The following is a 15,551-nucleotide window of genomic DNA, read 5'->3' on the forward strand; positions in this document are numbered from 1 at the left end:
TAGACCATTGTACAAAAGGCTGACAGAAAGAGATCAGCAAATTCAAAGGCCACCAGTCAAATCCCAAACTGTGATGTAATACTTGCATTTATGTTTGTTTTATGAATTAATTTGAGAAAACTTTCAGTCCTTTTTCTTTATCTTTCCTGTGAGAAGTGATCTTGAAGTGTCATTAATGTGCTGATTTATTCGCTAAGCCTTCGCTAATCACTTCACGTAGCTGCATTTAGTCTTTATTTACTCAACATTTCCTTTGTAGACAGAAATAATTTTTTAATTTTTTTTGTATTTCAACTTTAGTTTTTACTTTGAAAGTATGCATTAAAACAGGTGAAAGGAAATACATTGTGAACATTTGCCAATTTGTGGCTTTGTGGGTGTGTGTGTGTGTGTGTGTGTGTGTGTGGGGGGGGAGTTCAGGGGGGTCTCCGAACTGAAAAGGGGTGTATAGGAGTTGTTGTGCTTTTCTTTGGCGGAGCCCAACTTTTTAGCAGAGCCCTAGATACACACGATGAGTGCTTGAGATCCTGACCAACAATACAACACATTTATATTCTGAAATGTTCTATCCACATACAGAGAAGACATATTTGCTTTTTATCTGTTCAGCGTTTGTAGTCAATCAAGTCGATGCTCTAATCACTATTCTGACCACAACAACTTATACAGTTTGGAGGAGTGAGGAAAACATGTTTTTTAAATTCATCTTCTCCAGCGCTCTGGGTGATGCCTTAAAGTCACAGCGTGATTTATCCCTCTTTCTTTAGACATATCTAAGAATTATGCCCCATTCTAAGAAATCCCTGAAGGTACTAATTCATATTCTCTATATGATTGGACCATCAATACTGAGGGTAAGTGAAGGTCGCTCTGACAGTTTTACGGTGTGGCTGGTTTGCTTGCCATCCTGCCTTTATTTCACAAAGCCCTGTAATGCCTCTTTCCAGCATTGCTGATCACATTGTATCGTGACAGACGGCCAGTTCAAAAGACAGCAAATACAATCAAAACTGCATTAGACTGAATGTGACCTCAGCACGCTTGTTCCTGATTGTTGGTTGTTGATAATACCATGTAGCTTTCCCTGCTCGCAATGCAGCAGGTTGTATTCATCAATCTATCTTGGAGATATATGTGATGTGAAATTACTTTTGTCATTCTGGTTGTTGTAACTGAAATAACCAAGGTGACCTATTTGTCACTGATCACAGATCCATAAACAAGCTCTCTGAACATTCAATAAATTCAGGCACTGGCTTCGCGGTGCATTATTCTTCTGCTGAGTGTTTTTTTTTTCTTCTTTTACTGTCAAAAGCAATGAGAGTAAAAAGACCAAAGGCTTTACAAAAAAAAGATTTCACATCTATTATGAACATTGGAAACATCCAACAAACAACAAAAACTTGCTTTGTGCGATGTGAAGTATTAGATGAATATTTTATAGTTTTTTCCACACCTGTGTGTGATGTTAATGAACTTTCAGACTGCTCGCTTGCTAAGTTGACAGGTCTGTCTACCCACCTGTTATGAATATTTATAATATGCTGGTGGACAAAGGTTAAAGAGGCATATTTAGATTACGGCCCTCGGGGGCTCGTGAAATGTTGCTGTCCATGGTGCTGAACTGACGGTGGTGGATTCTCTCTCACTCCCTCTCCTCATGTTTCATTTCTCTTCCTCCTATCCTTTTGTCCCTTTTGGTTTGGTCCTGGAGCAGTTAACGTCATCAGCTATTCAGGTTGGTTGAAGAGCCACAGGAGAGAAAAAAAAAGTGATTACTATTGTAAGTGATTGAATGGCTTGTTCAACCGCAGCATGACCCCTCACCTTTCCGGCTCTAAACCGGAGAAGGAATTAGATTGGGGAGAAAAGGGAAATATGAAAGCCTCATTGACCTCAACCTCCAAAACAAAGGTTACAAAATGTCTTATGTAAAGGTCTGAAAATGCTGTCTCAGATTAAATGCACTGCTGCCCCAAGTGCTGCCTTACTTGACCCTTTGTTGGAGACTTAATTCTTTCTCTTTCTGCTTTTCTCTTTATAACCATGTCTCAAACTAAACGGAAAGCCTCCAGGAGAATGAGTGCCATAAGTATGGCTGTGCATGGCAAAACAATTGCAGCCTGTCCACTGCATAATAGACGGGTTGAAGTGTAAGCACTGTGCGCCATCCCTGAAATCAATGGTCCACTGCTTGGTGGCTCGCTAACTCCCCTCCAAACATACCCAGGCGGGTGCCATAAAGGATGTTTATTAGTCTGACAAGTTGACACTGCAGCTCCTTGTCATGCTCTGATAATAGGGGCCAGGCGCAGACCAACGAAAGCCTTGCTTCAGCTGGTTAGGAGACAGACAACCGCTTCAGGGGTTCAGATAAGAAAAGAGAGGAAATAAGAGAAGAGAAGAAAAGGAAGAGGGAGGGTGTTGTATTAGTGCAGCTTGTGCCTGTTTTATGCAGGCGAACAAGGTAGAGCCAGGAGTAGCTGGCTTTTTTCATTTGTAGGCCCGTAGAGCAAACGCACACGTGACCTGCAACTTCAACTTTGGCCACTACGACATAATGGCCTCACAACCCAGAGCCGTTCGTTTAAAGACTTTAAATGTGATTCTTCCTCTTCTTACAGTGATGTTTCTGCACACAGTAAAAACTAAGATTGCTGTGGTAAGCTTTCCCAGCATATTTGGTGCACTGGATACACAATAAAATGTATCTAAGACATTTAGGACATACTTTCTCTTCTCTTCTCTTCTCTTCTCTTCTCTTCTCTTCTCTTCTCTTCTCTTCTCTTCTCTTCTCTTCTCTTCTCCTGTAATGAGCGGCTGTAGATTCACTGTGAGCCCAGAACAGATGCAAGCTATAAATCAGCTAATCAATGGCACCAAAGTTAGTCCCTGAACAATATTGTAGGAAAGCGGCTTGAATGAGCCTCATTGATTCAGCTTCACAAATCGTTATTTCTCCAAGAAAGACTGACCTTGAAAGACAGCAAGGTCGTCATTGTTGTTGTGGTGTGTGTGTGTGTGTGTGTGTGTGTGTGTGTGTGTGTGTCACTCCACACACTAGAAAACTTAAAAGTGCCCCAGTGTGAATGAAACCATGAAAGAAGTTTTGTTCACTGATTCACTGCATATTTTATATCAAGGGAACCTGTACTCATGACCTTCGTATTTATATTATTATAGCTTTTTACTCAGGAAATCAGGTCAGAGCAAGAAGATAAGGAGGTAGCATGATGTGGCTTTTTTTCTTGCCAACTCATCATAAAATAGTGCTACACACCTTCATTTTTCCAAGGGTCAGTCTTTTTGAGTCAGCGCTGCACAGGGAAGTTCCCAGCACCATTATGCCATCAGGGACAAGAGGACGGAGAGAGAGAGAGGGAGAGAGAGAGAGAAACCGTTACAAAAGAAGCTATTTTAATTAAAGCTGGCAGATTTACTCGCCTAGCTGGGTTTAAAGCATAGGCAGCCCGGGCCGACGGGGGCCAAAGTGGCGGTCGTAAAAATGACTCATGTCAGGGAGGGGGTGGAATAGAGCCCCCGCAAGGGACGGGTGGGGGAATTAAGGTGGGCAGTCGGAGGCTGTTCTGTAATGAGGACAAATAGCTGAGAAGTTTGTCGTCTGACAGAAGGTCTAGAGCTGGCCAGGGAAATATGCACAGTGTAATATTTTCAGCTCTTGTGACATTTCGGGCTGCACTATGTGAGGGAAGGAGAGGGGATGAGTTAACAACCAGCAAGATGAAAAAATGAAAATAAAAAAACAGCTGAAATATTATGCAAAAATTTAATGCAAATGCCTTCAGTTGCAAACTTCTGTTTCTCCTGTTAGGTGGTTGATCTGCAACAGCTTCCCGCCGTATTAGATAATAAGTTGTAACATCTGCCATTCCTTACCCTCGCACAATCAATTTCAGGCTTATTTCTGACAAAGAAAGTAATAAGATACTCATTACTTGCTGTTTGATTCAAAAGTTGTATAATTTACAATCAGTTCCCGTTCAGAATTGGCAATTACATCCCCACCCTTGTGCACATCTGTGTGAATGATCAGGGCAACAGCACTTATGAAGCCATCCACTAGAGAAAGTAAAAACTTCTGTAACATTTCTCATTTGTACTAGTCCACTGAGAGCTCATGTCTTCCCTGAGAGGATGATGACTACTTATGATAAAATGAACTGAACATCCCTTTTACATAATTAAATGCAAATTGGATATTTTGATGATCCAAAAGTGTATGTCACAAAAGAAAAAAGCATTGAATGAAGATTTTGTAGTACTTTTACAAAACTTACCCCAGTCAGTCTTTGTCTGTTTTTTGTTTTTTGAGCTCTTACATCTTTGTAAAAACAAATCCATCTTCTAAAATTTTGGATGAGAGGGATCAGAACTTTTTCCGTTCATATTTTTCCCTTCTGTAGCGACAAGCACAGGCGATGTGTGACTTGAACTGTGTGTTTGCGTGGGCGTGCACAGCTATCATACTTTGCCGAAATGTTGGCAGCCATCAAACATACTGAGTACATGTGTAAAGTGTGGCACATGCAGCAGCTGCTGTCTACTTCCAGTGCCAGATTTTAATGGTGGTGAGGAGCCAAAGGAAGGCGGTCGTATGATTCTGGGTGCATGCAGGGCACCGTGTTTTCAGGGATTTGGATGGTGTGAAAATCGTCCATCACTAACCATCTTCTCTTCTTTTTTATCTTTTTAATTTTTGTCTTTGTCTCACCTCCTACACTCTTGTGCTTCTCTCATCTCCCTCTCTAGTTCTGTCACTCTCTCATCCAAGCTGTTGGATGTCCCCAAAAATGAATGAGTGATAAATTGAAACCACCACCACCACACACACACTCTCTCTCACCAAAGGTACTGTCTGCTGCGACAGCAGGTGTGACTGGATGCATGTCGGCACTGTCACATATTCCCCCTCTCTTTCTGTGTGTGATGGAATTCATAATTTATAATCACCGTCTGTAAATTCCCCTATTTATGTCACCCTGAGTCATTTTAGAGGCTCTTTTTTGTCTTTTGTAACCAAACTGAACAACAACAACAACAAAAAACGGAACATTCACGAACAGATTTGCTGGGCACGGTGCCATCATGAATGCAGCACAACAATGGAAAGCACTTGTAGCCTGATAGTACTGATAAATGGATAAAAAACACAAAAGTACATTAAATGGATATTTCTCATACTGTAGATATTACAAATGCAAGAACAGATACACACACAGGCACCATATAACTTGTACTTTTAGCTGTATAGAGTTCTTTTATTCCATTAGAAAGAAATTAGATCTTCGTCGTGATAATGTATCTCCCTTGCGTCACATTGATTCTGTGGTTTCAGTCCACTGATTGAGTTCGCCTTGGTTGTTTTCCGTTTTCTCATTTTCTTATTTTCGGCAGAGTAAACTGGTTGACTTTGTCAACTTTTAAAATGTGAGCTGTCACTCAACGGGACACCTCAGTGTAGCAAGAACTCTCAAAAAATGTATGTTTTTCCGAAATAACCCTAGTCTCTCTCCTCAACCTTTGCTTTTTTCCCCGCTTCTTCTTCTTTCTTACTTTCGTTCTTGGACTTTCTTTTTTCGCCTACCCATCTTCTGGTGAGATTATACTGCTGAAGAATTTAGATGCACTCAATATGGAGCTCCTTCTGTGCTGCTTTGATTTTCCTTGTGTTCTTGTTTGAAGCTTATTATTTGCAGCTGTAACATACCTGTATAATTTCTTTTTAAAACACAGTGAATGTTGGTGCAGCATTAAGATAAAATGCATTCCATCTTGCTGACCTAGATGTGAATTATTTGTTTATTCCTGCCTTAATGTACAATCAGACTTTCCACAGCACCACAGAGTCTATCTCCCTCTCTCTCTCTGTCCTTGTGAATATTCATTTTAGTTGCAGCTTGTTTGTTTCTATAGCTGTGTTTTTTACAAGGGGGGAAACAAATGTTCAGACTCTGGTCTGACCTTGTAAATATAGTGAGGCAAGGCCATAAATAAACTCGAGTAATATCATCCCACTTAACGTGACATGCTTAATGAGGGGCACCGTGAGTCTTAGTATGGAGCTTCGCAGCATGACCCCAGGATAAGTTAGAACCACTCACAAGGATCGAGAATACACCTGTTCCTTCTATACATGCCTATACAGAGTATGCGACACATGCGTTTTAAACCTATGTTGAATACACGCTTGAACTCAACCAAACACTGATTCTGAGTCTGAGTGGTGGAAAAATGTGGCAGGCTAATTAGGGTGACTAGAGGAGCTCATAAGACGAGAACCTTATGCAACAGGAAAGGTCATCTCCTGTAACGCTGGCTTACACACACACACATACACGCTTGCATTCACTGCCTCTATTAAGAATCTGTATAAAGTGCTGGCTAACGTCTTAAGCGTAAAATAAGAGTCAGATCTAGTGTCCTTCAAAACCATGATGAATGCTAATTAATACGTGTTTGTGTACGGTATGTGCTTGCAATGTTGTGATACGGAGCAGTGCTACATTAGAGTGAGAAAGCAGCAAAAAGTTTTGCGTCAGTGAAATCCGTTTAAAATGGATCCGCTTGTTATTTAGCATCTTTATTATGTTACAGGATGTCTTGATAGAAAAAAAGACACTGTGTAAGATCATCGAAGTGCCACGACTTTAAACTTTAAATAAAAGACACATCTTCATAAAACTTCACCGGACGCTTAATTCCAGTCACAGGGGTTTAATATTGACATTGACATATATTTTTATGCCACTGTCAGTATGTTGAAGATTATAGCCTCGTCATCTTTGCCATGTAAAGGAAAATATATACTTATACTGTATTTGGATGGTGGTGAGGCTTTGGGTTAGCCAGTGACACGCTTAAACTTTCCCTGATATTTTTTGTTTTCCAATTTTGAATCTTTGTGTGTTTTGGGCAGAAAATGTAGTGTGATTTAATCATTTAGTGTCCCTGTTCTCCCTTCAGGTTTATGCAGTGAATTTAAAAAAAATGCCAAAGCAGAAACAAAAGACTCGACATGTTTAAAACATCTACAACCTCTCTCCTTTCTGTTTACAGCTGCAACCCAGAAGACCAACGCTAAAAAGGATCAACTCAGGTGCTCTCAGGGTGAGTGGGATTTTCAGATGCACGTTACAGCGTACCTTTGGGCACGTCTGAAGTTTGTGTGTGTGTGTGTGTGTATGCGTGCATAATGTTTGCTCCTTCCCTCAATAAAACACACTCTCCCTTTCTTTATGTATGAGAGTGTACGCAGCCAAGAGTGCGAAAATATATTCACATTGCAATGAAAAGCGACTCAGCATGACACCTGAAATGTCCAAAAGATGTGAAAGAAACAGTCATTCTGTTTACTTTTCAACATGCATATTAATGATCCTCTGATTGAGGCTGCTGAATACCTTCTTTCTGTTAAAAACCTTTTACATTATCACAGCTTGTTTTTTCCTGTTTGAGGCTCAGCTATATATATATATATATATTTTTTTTTTTTTTTTTTTTTTAAAGAAAAGACCCATTTGCTGTCCATCTGTGTCCCTGGATACTGCCTTTAGCCACATTAGCACTGGAGCACATACTTTAGGAGCCGTTCCAATCACTTTGTGCTACATATCTCAACACCATTGCTCTGCTTGCAATAGGTTTACTGTGCATCTGACTCCAATGAGCTAATGTATTAACGTTTCACTTCCGCAGCAGTATACAAATCATCTGTGTTGAGTTTCAGCATTTAACTGATTCTTTTTAGTCAATAATTAGCCTTTTATAGTCTCTGTACAGTATGTTCTGCATCCTGACTTGCTCATCAGCTGATTTTGGTCCAAGTAACACCAAGAATAATATCTGACACACTCATTTTTTTTCTGCTCCTCAAACAGAAACTAAATTTACAGCCCGCTGCAGATATGGCCCAGGGCAGACAAGCCTTCTCAGAGTTGTCAGGAATTAGCAAACCAAGTAAAAATTTGAGGGCTCTACATGGCTTGATTTGCCTCAGAGCATAGTTTTTATTTCATTTGATTTAAGTGTCTATCTGTGTGTGTCTCTGTACTATCGACTGTACAGCAATTCACTCAAGAGGGATAAATGGATAGATGTGTGGATAGGACGGTATGCGCGTTGTTTGTAGTTACGTACGGTTGGTAGATTAGAAGATAAAGGATATATTTATATAAAAAAATGCATTTTTTTTTTTTGCCTTATTCAAGACTTTTAGAGGTAGAAACCTTTCCACTCAGCATGTCAAACAGAGCACTTATCCAACATCCACCTACGTCACAATGATAATGGAAACTGCCTGATTCAGGTCAAAAAAGAGAACAAACTGTTCAAAAATAAAATGACTAATTGTTCAGACGAAGACATCATCATCATCATCATCATCATCATCATCATCATCATCATCATCATAGCGTGTTTTCAACCTTTGAATTAATTTAAATAAAATGTAAGAGGAGATATTTAAAGGACGGATGTGTAGGATTTAGTGTCGACTGGCAGTATAGTTGTATTTGTTTCACCGTCTAGAGTGCTCTAAATCTTACATTCCGTATCTTTAAGTAAAGATTTAGAAGCGGCAAAACAAAAACACTGGGCAGGTTTACGGATCATCTTCTAAAGGTCATCCGGAAGCGTTGAAGCTTTGACAAGAATTTTTGAAACTTTTAAAATCAGGTCCATAGAGGATTTCAGGCTGCACTCAGGGATCACAGTCATAATCATGTCTCTTAAGGTAACAGTTGCAGTTATGGACACAATACGGTCACTTGGAGCAATATTTTGAGTAATAAAAAGGTTTGTTTTCTTTCTTCACAAGCGAGACAGCATAGCATTTCTTAAATCCTCACTCACATGTTTTTTTTTCATTCATATTCATAATGTATTACAAATTCATGTATCCTTATCTACAAACATCACTCTTGTATTAAACTGGATGGAGAAGGCATTAGTTTTGAACTCACAGTGGTAGGCAGAGGGAAGGAGGGAGGAGGCGCTGTATGTTTGCCTTTCTAATTAGTTCTCATAGGAGCCCGGCCATTGATTGTTGCAAATGCCCATTGATTTTTAGCAGGGCCCTACATATTTGACGTTTTTGCTAAATGCCACGGGACAGATGACGTCTGATTGTGATGTGTGTGACATCAGTATATCATTTTGTGTTTAAGGGTGCATGTGAAGTGTGTTTCTGTATATTTATGTGTGCATGTGTTAAATGAGAATGGGTCTGGGTAGCTGACGAATAGGAAAGTTGATGCATTCTTTTTGGCTCAGGCAGCCTAATCGAGAAACATTGATCTGGCCGGGGGCAACAGTGTGCTTACTTGCACATCGAAATAGCCAAAAGCTATTGGCAAACTGTTTGTTCTCATTGGATAAAATCACAAGACTTCCCTCCCTGTGGTCTAAACAGATCACTATGTCAGAAGGTCAGAACGAGTGCCACAATTAATCTGCTCGTTTCCCTCAATATTTTTGGTAACAAAATGTTAGGTGATGCCGCAGTTCAATACAGACCCTAATTATTTTTCCATGAATTATGCCTACATTGCATATGTTGAGATGACAATATGTCAAGTAAGTGCAAAAGACTGAGTAAGCATAAACAATTTGCTTGTTTAGCCCAACATGAAGAGTCAGTGGAATTCATTTTATGAAGGGTTTGGAAAGAAAGTAAAAAAATATATAGAAGGAAAGTTTACACAAATGTTACTGTGTCATGGTTTATACTTACAAATCATTGAAATTATGTGCTTTAACTTTTTTTTTGGTAAAATTTGAGCTGCTTATGAAGCGTGAGCCTTGACTTATTCTTTATTATTGTGTTCAAAAACAGTCCTGATGTCACGATATCTTAAAACTACAAAAATTTTAACTTTTCACAACAAAAGACTGTGCTCTTCCTAAAAAAACCCTAAAGTAGATGCTTTATGTGAATCATCTAGGCACATCCTATGTTATTTAAACTTGCAGTATGTAATTCCAGCCACTAGGGATCTCTCGCATCAAAATAGTGCCTGCAGATGTAGCGTGGGATTATGGGAGCTGTTGTTAAACAACCAACATCGTTGAACAGAAATCATGTTCATGGACGAGGTCATAAATGAAAGTTTTATTCATGTTACGTTGAGCCACGTTCACCTACTTTCTTCGTCACTCTCTGACATATCCCCCTGGACATAACTCACTTGTTTAAATTATATTAAGGCTTAAATTATGCATAAGTTAGTTATGCAACGGCGTAGCTGCTTTGATGGACACTTAAGCAACATTCAGCCCTGCTTAGCTCCATCCACGCTCCACATCTTTGCTGATATTTTAAATTAACCAGGAGGTGGCAGAGGCAGGACTGTCAAGATGGCATCAGCCAGAGCTACAACACTCTGAGCAATGGGTGACATCACAGATACGACTTCCGTGATTTATACTGTCTATGCCGGTGACCAATTGAAACACACTGTTACTGTACCTTGAATACAATTTCTCTGAGTTTGATTGTTGTTGGAAACATTGGTGGGAATACCAATACACAATTCAACCAAATAAAAAACATAGATTGAGCTGTTTTTAGACATCTTAGTGCAGACGTTTTAAATATTAAACCTTTAAATATCACAATAGTGTTGACATTGAGTGAGTTAATTTGAAGAGGCAACCAGCTGCTCTCTCTCGAACTTTGAACACCCGTGTATGTCATGGCATTTCTCAGAACAATTAGCAGGGTCCTGATAGTGTGAATCACAAACAGTGTTTGATGTGTTTCGACCCCGAGAGCTCCATCAGACTATGTTACAAGCCAGCATGCAGTGTCCAGGATATTGGTTCCAGTCACTTGATTTTCCACATTAAGTTTGTGATGTGACAGATATTTCCACTGAGATTCACAACAGGCTCACTGCTACTGCGATCTCACAGCACATGTTAGCCTGCACTAACTGTATGGTGGGTAAAAAAAACTCATAGGTGTCAGTCTTTGGTCATTTTATATAGTGATGCTTTAAATGTGCTAATTCCCTGCGGATAAACTAAATGTCTTCCAAGTCTTCTAGTAAAAAGAAATATGATGGTGACAAAAATTATTCTGTCTCTTGTGAATGAACTCCTCTCCTGAATGTTGCTGCTTCTTACCTGCTTTACTGTGGTCCTTGGATTTGTTGTCTCAGCAAATGGCCTGCGTTAATGGGACTTTGCCTGTCATTGTTCCCAACTCTGGTTCCTGTGAGGGGATTGAATAATGCAACACTCTGCCCTTAACTTCCATTTGAATACTGTATATCTGTCTGGTCAGCAGAGAGAGAAAGTGACAAAGACGGAGTGACTTAGTCGGAGACAGAAGTATAGAAAGGCAAAGGGACAAAAAAGTGAAAAATGGGCAAGAAGGGAGAAAAGTTAGCGAGAAAACGACAGGACAAAGAAAGAAGGAGACAATTGACAGAGAGAAAGATGGATGGAAAGACTGATTGTAAGAGAAAGGGCCACACAGTGCAGCATCTATATTAAGCTTCCGAAGGATATCTAATGAGATTTGCTTGGGTAATGAGACAGGCAGCCATTTGTAATTTTCAGTGTTAGTTCACTACTCATGGTGCTTTTTTTGTGTGTGTGTGAACCTATATCCCCATCTTGACTACTGATAGTTTGAAGATGCTTATTTTTAGTTATTTGGAACGTATGTAGACAGACAGTGATGAATGGGGACGGTCTTCTATTGTGGCAGCAACAACAGTAGCAGGATTGAAAACCAGAGCTTAGAAGAAGTTTAGATTTGTGATTTGCTGAGTTTACTTTAGGAGAGGAGGGAGGTAGGTCACATGTTACGCCTGCCTCACCAACCCTCCTCAAAAATACCAGGAAATGATTGTAAATTTGTGCAAATTCAAGCAAAACAATATTCTTTCTAATTGAAAGACGTTTGATTTATTACAAACCCTGTCTTGCAACTGTTAAAACCAAGTGGTCCCAGCACTGTGTGTGGAGGAGCCTTCCAGTGACTGCAGCTCTGGAGGAGTGGCCCTGAGCAGCAGCAGGCCAGGCATGAGACAGCCGGAGAGGACAGTGTGTTTACCCGGAGAAAATACAGCTCACAACCTGCTGTATCAGCATTGCTGCAGCCATTTGTTTTATGAACCAACCCGCAAGAAAAACACAAAACACAATCAGAGCTAATACAGCCATTCAGAAACTCAACTCAGAATTAAGGTTTGCCGTTTCTCAACACTCTGAGCAGTAAATTCATGAAGCTACTGTAGTATTGAAGAAATGAACTAATTATATATATATATATATATATATAATATATCTATATATATATATCTATATATATATATATATATATATATATATATAATGAATGAAGGCTGCTATGGTTTAAGTTGTCTCTAAGAGAGAGAGAATATAGATAAATAAATAAACCATTGTCGATTCATGAATAAGTAATGCTACATAATTAGAAGGCTTGATCCTGTGATTGGTGATCTGTATCAGACTATACTGCTTGCTGCAACTGGGAAAAAAAAAAATAAATCCCAATCAGAGCACCTTTAAATAAAAGGAAATGCTAATTAAGCAAGTAGCAAAATGGCACAGGGGGTGCACTTGTTTGTTATTACTTATGAATACAGAGCCTTTTATCGCCAAATATTTCATTTTGCTTAAATTGTCAGGTTGACAGTAAATCATGGTGGTTATTGGAAGAGAGAGAGAGTTGGCAGTGTGGTCATTGGGACACAGACAAAGCTAGATTGTGGTCAGCGCAGTGTATTGACAATATTGAGGTGACCAGTAGATAATTGAAAGTTCAATAGAGAGCATTTTGACCCCTGAGCTTTCTATATTTGGCTGCTGTTCTTTTTGCACTTAACTTACTGGACATTAGGTGCAAAAAAAAAAAAGAAAAGGAAATGTTCCAGGCTATATTAAATGAATCTGTACTGGCCAACATCACTTTCAATCCATGTTGACATCAGATATATTTTTATTTGTGTGTCTGCTTTTGGTTGCTAAAAGCAATGCACGTCACACAGAGATAGCCAGAAATTTACTGTACATCCTGTAACTGCGCTGGCACTGGTCTGCCATAGCTGTTTTCTTCAGTTTTTGCAAAATAGATTTGAAAAGTCATAACTCAAAAAGTGTTTTTGGCTTGAGCAGTCTGAAGAGAACATAATATGATTTAAGCTTCCTTTTGGAGGGCAGAACAACAATGCAGCTCTAGCAGAATCACCTCAACTATAAATCTATTTAAAAACGGAGACCCTACTGTAACTCCCATGCCGTAGTCTGCTTTTACTTTCCATTATACCTTAGTTAAAGAGCTCTCTTACGTCCCTTTGAGAACAGGTGCTGTATTTCATCAGCTCTAATTTCACAGCTACTTTCACACTCTTTAATTCCTCCTTCTCCGTTTCAAACTACTGACATAAAGATCTTTCTCTCCGTTAAGCAGCGTCAGTTGAGATCTCTCTTTCTGCTTTAACCTCCACTTTTTTCTGCCTTTCTTCTCTACTTCACTCACTCCCTTTTTTTTTTTCTCTTTTCTCTAAGAAGACTAAGTCGAATGGACCAATAGCGTTTAATTGCTGTGGTTTTTATGTGGTCTGCTGAGAAGTAATAGCCACTCAGCACTTCTGTCTACAAGATAGATGCTGCCGATGGGTGTCTGGGAGTTGGTTGCAGCGTGGGAGCGCACCCAGTGGCCCAAGGAAGTGCGGGTGAAGTAATAAAAGAAAATGGTTCGCTGAGGGGAAAAAAAAAAACTCACAATGGATTTCATTTCCTTATTGGAAACAAGTCACTCGGGGTCACGCACACAAGCACTGACACACATAGATACACGAATACACAACCACATAGACACGCAGCTAAACTCAACAACACACACACTCACAACAAGGGGTCAGAGAGGAACAGCAACTTGTTAGCAGCAACCATTTGCTGTGACCAGTCCAATAACGCAATTTGCTCTTGCTGTTGGACAGGCCACCATATTGAAGCAGTCACAGGGTGTCTCAGACCAAATCAAAAATGGAAACAGCAGGAGATCAACAAGATTGCTTCAAACCCTCCTGTATTCGGTGTCACAGATTGGGCACAAACCTAATATTTCTTGGCCCCAAACATTAAAATAACACATCTTTCTCTGCAGGAATTGTATTGTGTGAATACTTGCTGAAAAAAAAAAAAAGTGGAATAATTTGCTGCTTTAGCAACCCTGGTAATGTTTGCAGGATTTAAAATACAGTTTTTGTATTCACAAGGCATTTGTTTGGATTTTTAGTCACTTAGTTACAAGATAAACTTGTCCTCAGTGACAACAATAATTATCATATCAGTGCATCTTTAGCTTGACATGACACTAAATGTCAGTGCGTCAGTTCATTAAGAAACATACAGCATCTTCAAGTACTTTGACATTGTAATTAATTCAAAAATAAAACAGAATAGTACGAACGTTTGAGAAACAGGAATGAGGGAAATAAGAGGGAGACGGTGCAACAGTTCTCACAATATGCAGTGTGGTACTTTCTCTGTGCAGCGCTACATAACAAGGTTTCTATTATGAAATAAACAACACTAATAAAATTGAGTTGAAGAGCAACAGAATGTAATCATATAACATTACACAGACATATTTTTCGATTAGCACTGCTAATGTTATCTTCTCGACTATAACTTTTAATGTTCAGTTCACAGGGTGAACACGTGACTTTATTTTAGGTTAGGAGTTGTTGAATGAAGTTGTCTTTTAGTGCACACAGAGCCGCTGCATTACATTCCTGAGAACCCCACAGAGAAGAACTACAACTCATTTTTTTTATTAACTTGGATTTGTTGAATAGACCTGTGATTAACTGGTGACTTTGGGATCGGCTCCAGCCCCCCACCACCCTGATAAGGCTAAGCGGTTACAGAAAAGAAGGTTGGATGGATGATTTGTTGTATAGAGTTGCAGATGGCAACAGTACATGGCTTGAACAAAACTTTAACTATGTTACATACAGAAAACATCCGACATCCTCGGAGAAAATTAAGTATGGATCACAGTAAGTTATGTGATTACCTCGGAACTGAACCATGTCAGAAGTTCACTGAAGAGTTTAATTGCTATCCATGTGATTGGATTTTGTTAGTCCCACCACATGATAGAAATTCAGAATCTTGAGTCCATGAAAAAGCAATTACCTGCTTTACTGCTTAACTGTTAAGAGGCTCTCATTATCTAGTTAAAACCATTCACAATTTTAATTCAAGGGAAGCTTTAATTTGATTTATTTACTGTCACACTGTGTGCAGTTTACTCGTCTTCTCTGGATAAGAGGCGCTGAAAGACAGGCTTGGCGTTTTTTGACAGTTGTGATAGTCTGTAATTATTTTGGGTTCTGTTTTACCCCATTTTCTATTCATGGTTGCTCAGTTAATATGATATTTAAAAGAGTGACTGAGACTTGCACTGTTAAATATGATAGCCCCTTATACTAGAATCAAAATAGAAAATTGCAATGAATATGAATGACATGTTTGTTATGCAAAATGTG

The 15,551-nt window shown here is 39.3% G+C and overlaps 1 protein-coding gene across 5 annotated transcripts in view; it reads left to right on the top strand.

Moving 5' to 3' along the window:
* The window catches only part of tnr (tenascin R (restrictin, janusin)), a 158,933-nt gene that overhangs the window by 46,377 nt on the left and 97,005 nt on the right, over nt 1-15,551 (top strand). For all 5 annotated transcript variants that reach the window (XM_027285570.1, XM_027285568.1, XM_027285571.1 and 2 more), the window contains one exon: nt 7,078-7,128. The gene's annotated coding sequence lies outside the window, so the exon portion shown is untranslated. The remainder of the gene's footprint in view (nt 1-7,077; nt 7,129-15,551) is intronic.

This window comes from Larimichthys crocea, chromosome XII, assembly GCF_000972845.2.
Source record: "Larimichthys crocea isolate SSNF chromosome XII, L_crocea_2.0, whole genome shotgun sequence".
Classification (NCBI taxonomy): domain Eukaryota; kingdom Metazoa; phylum Chordata; class Actinopteri; family Sciaenidae; genus Larimichthys; species Larimichthys crocea.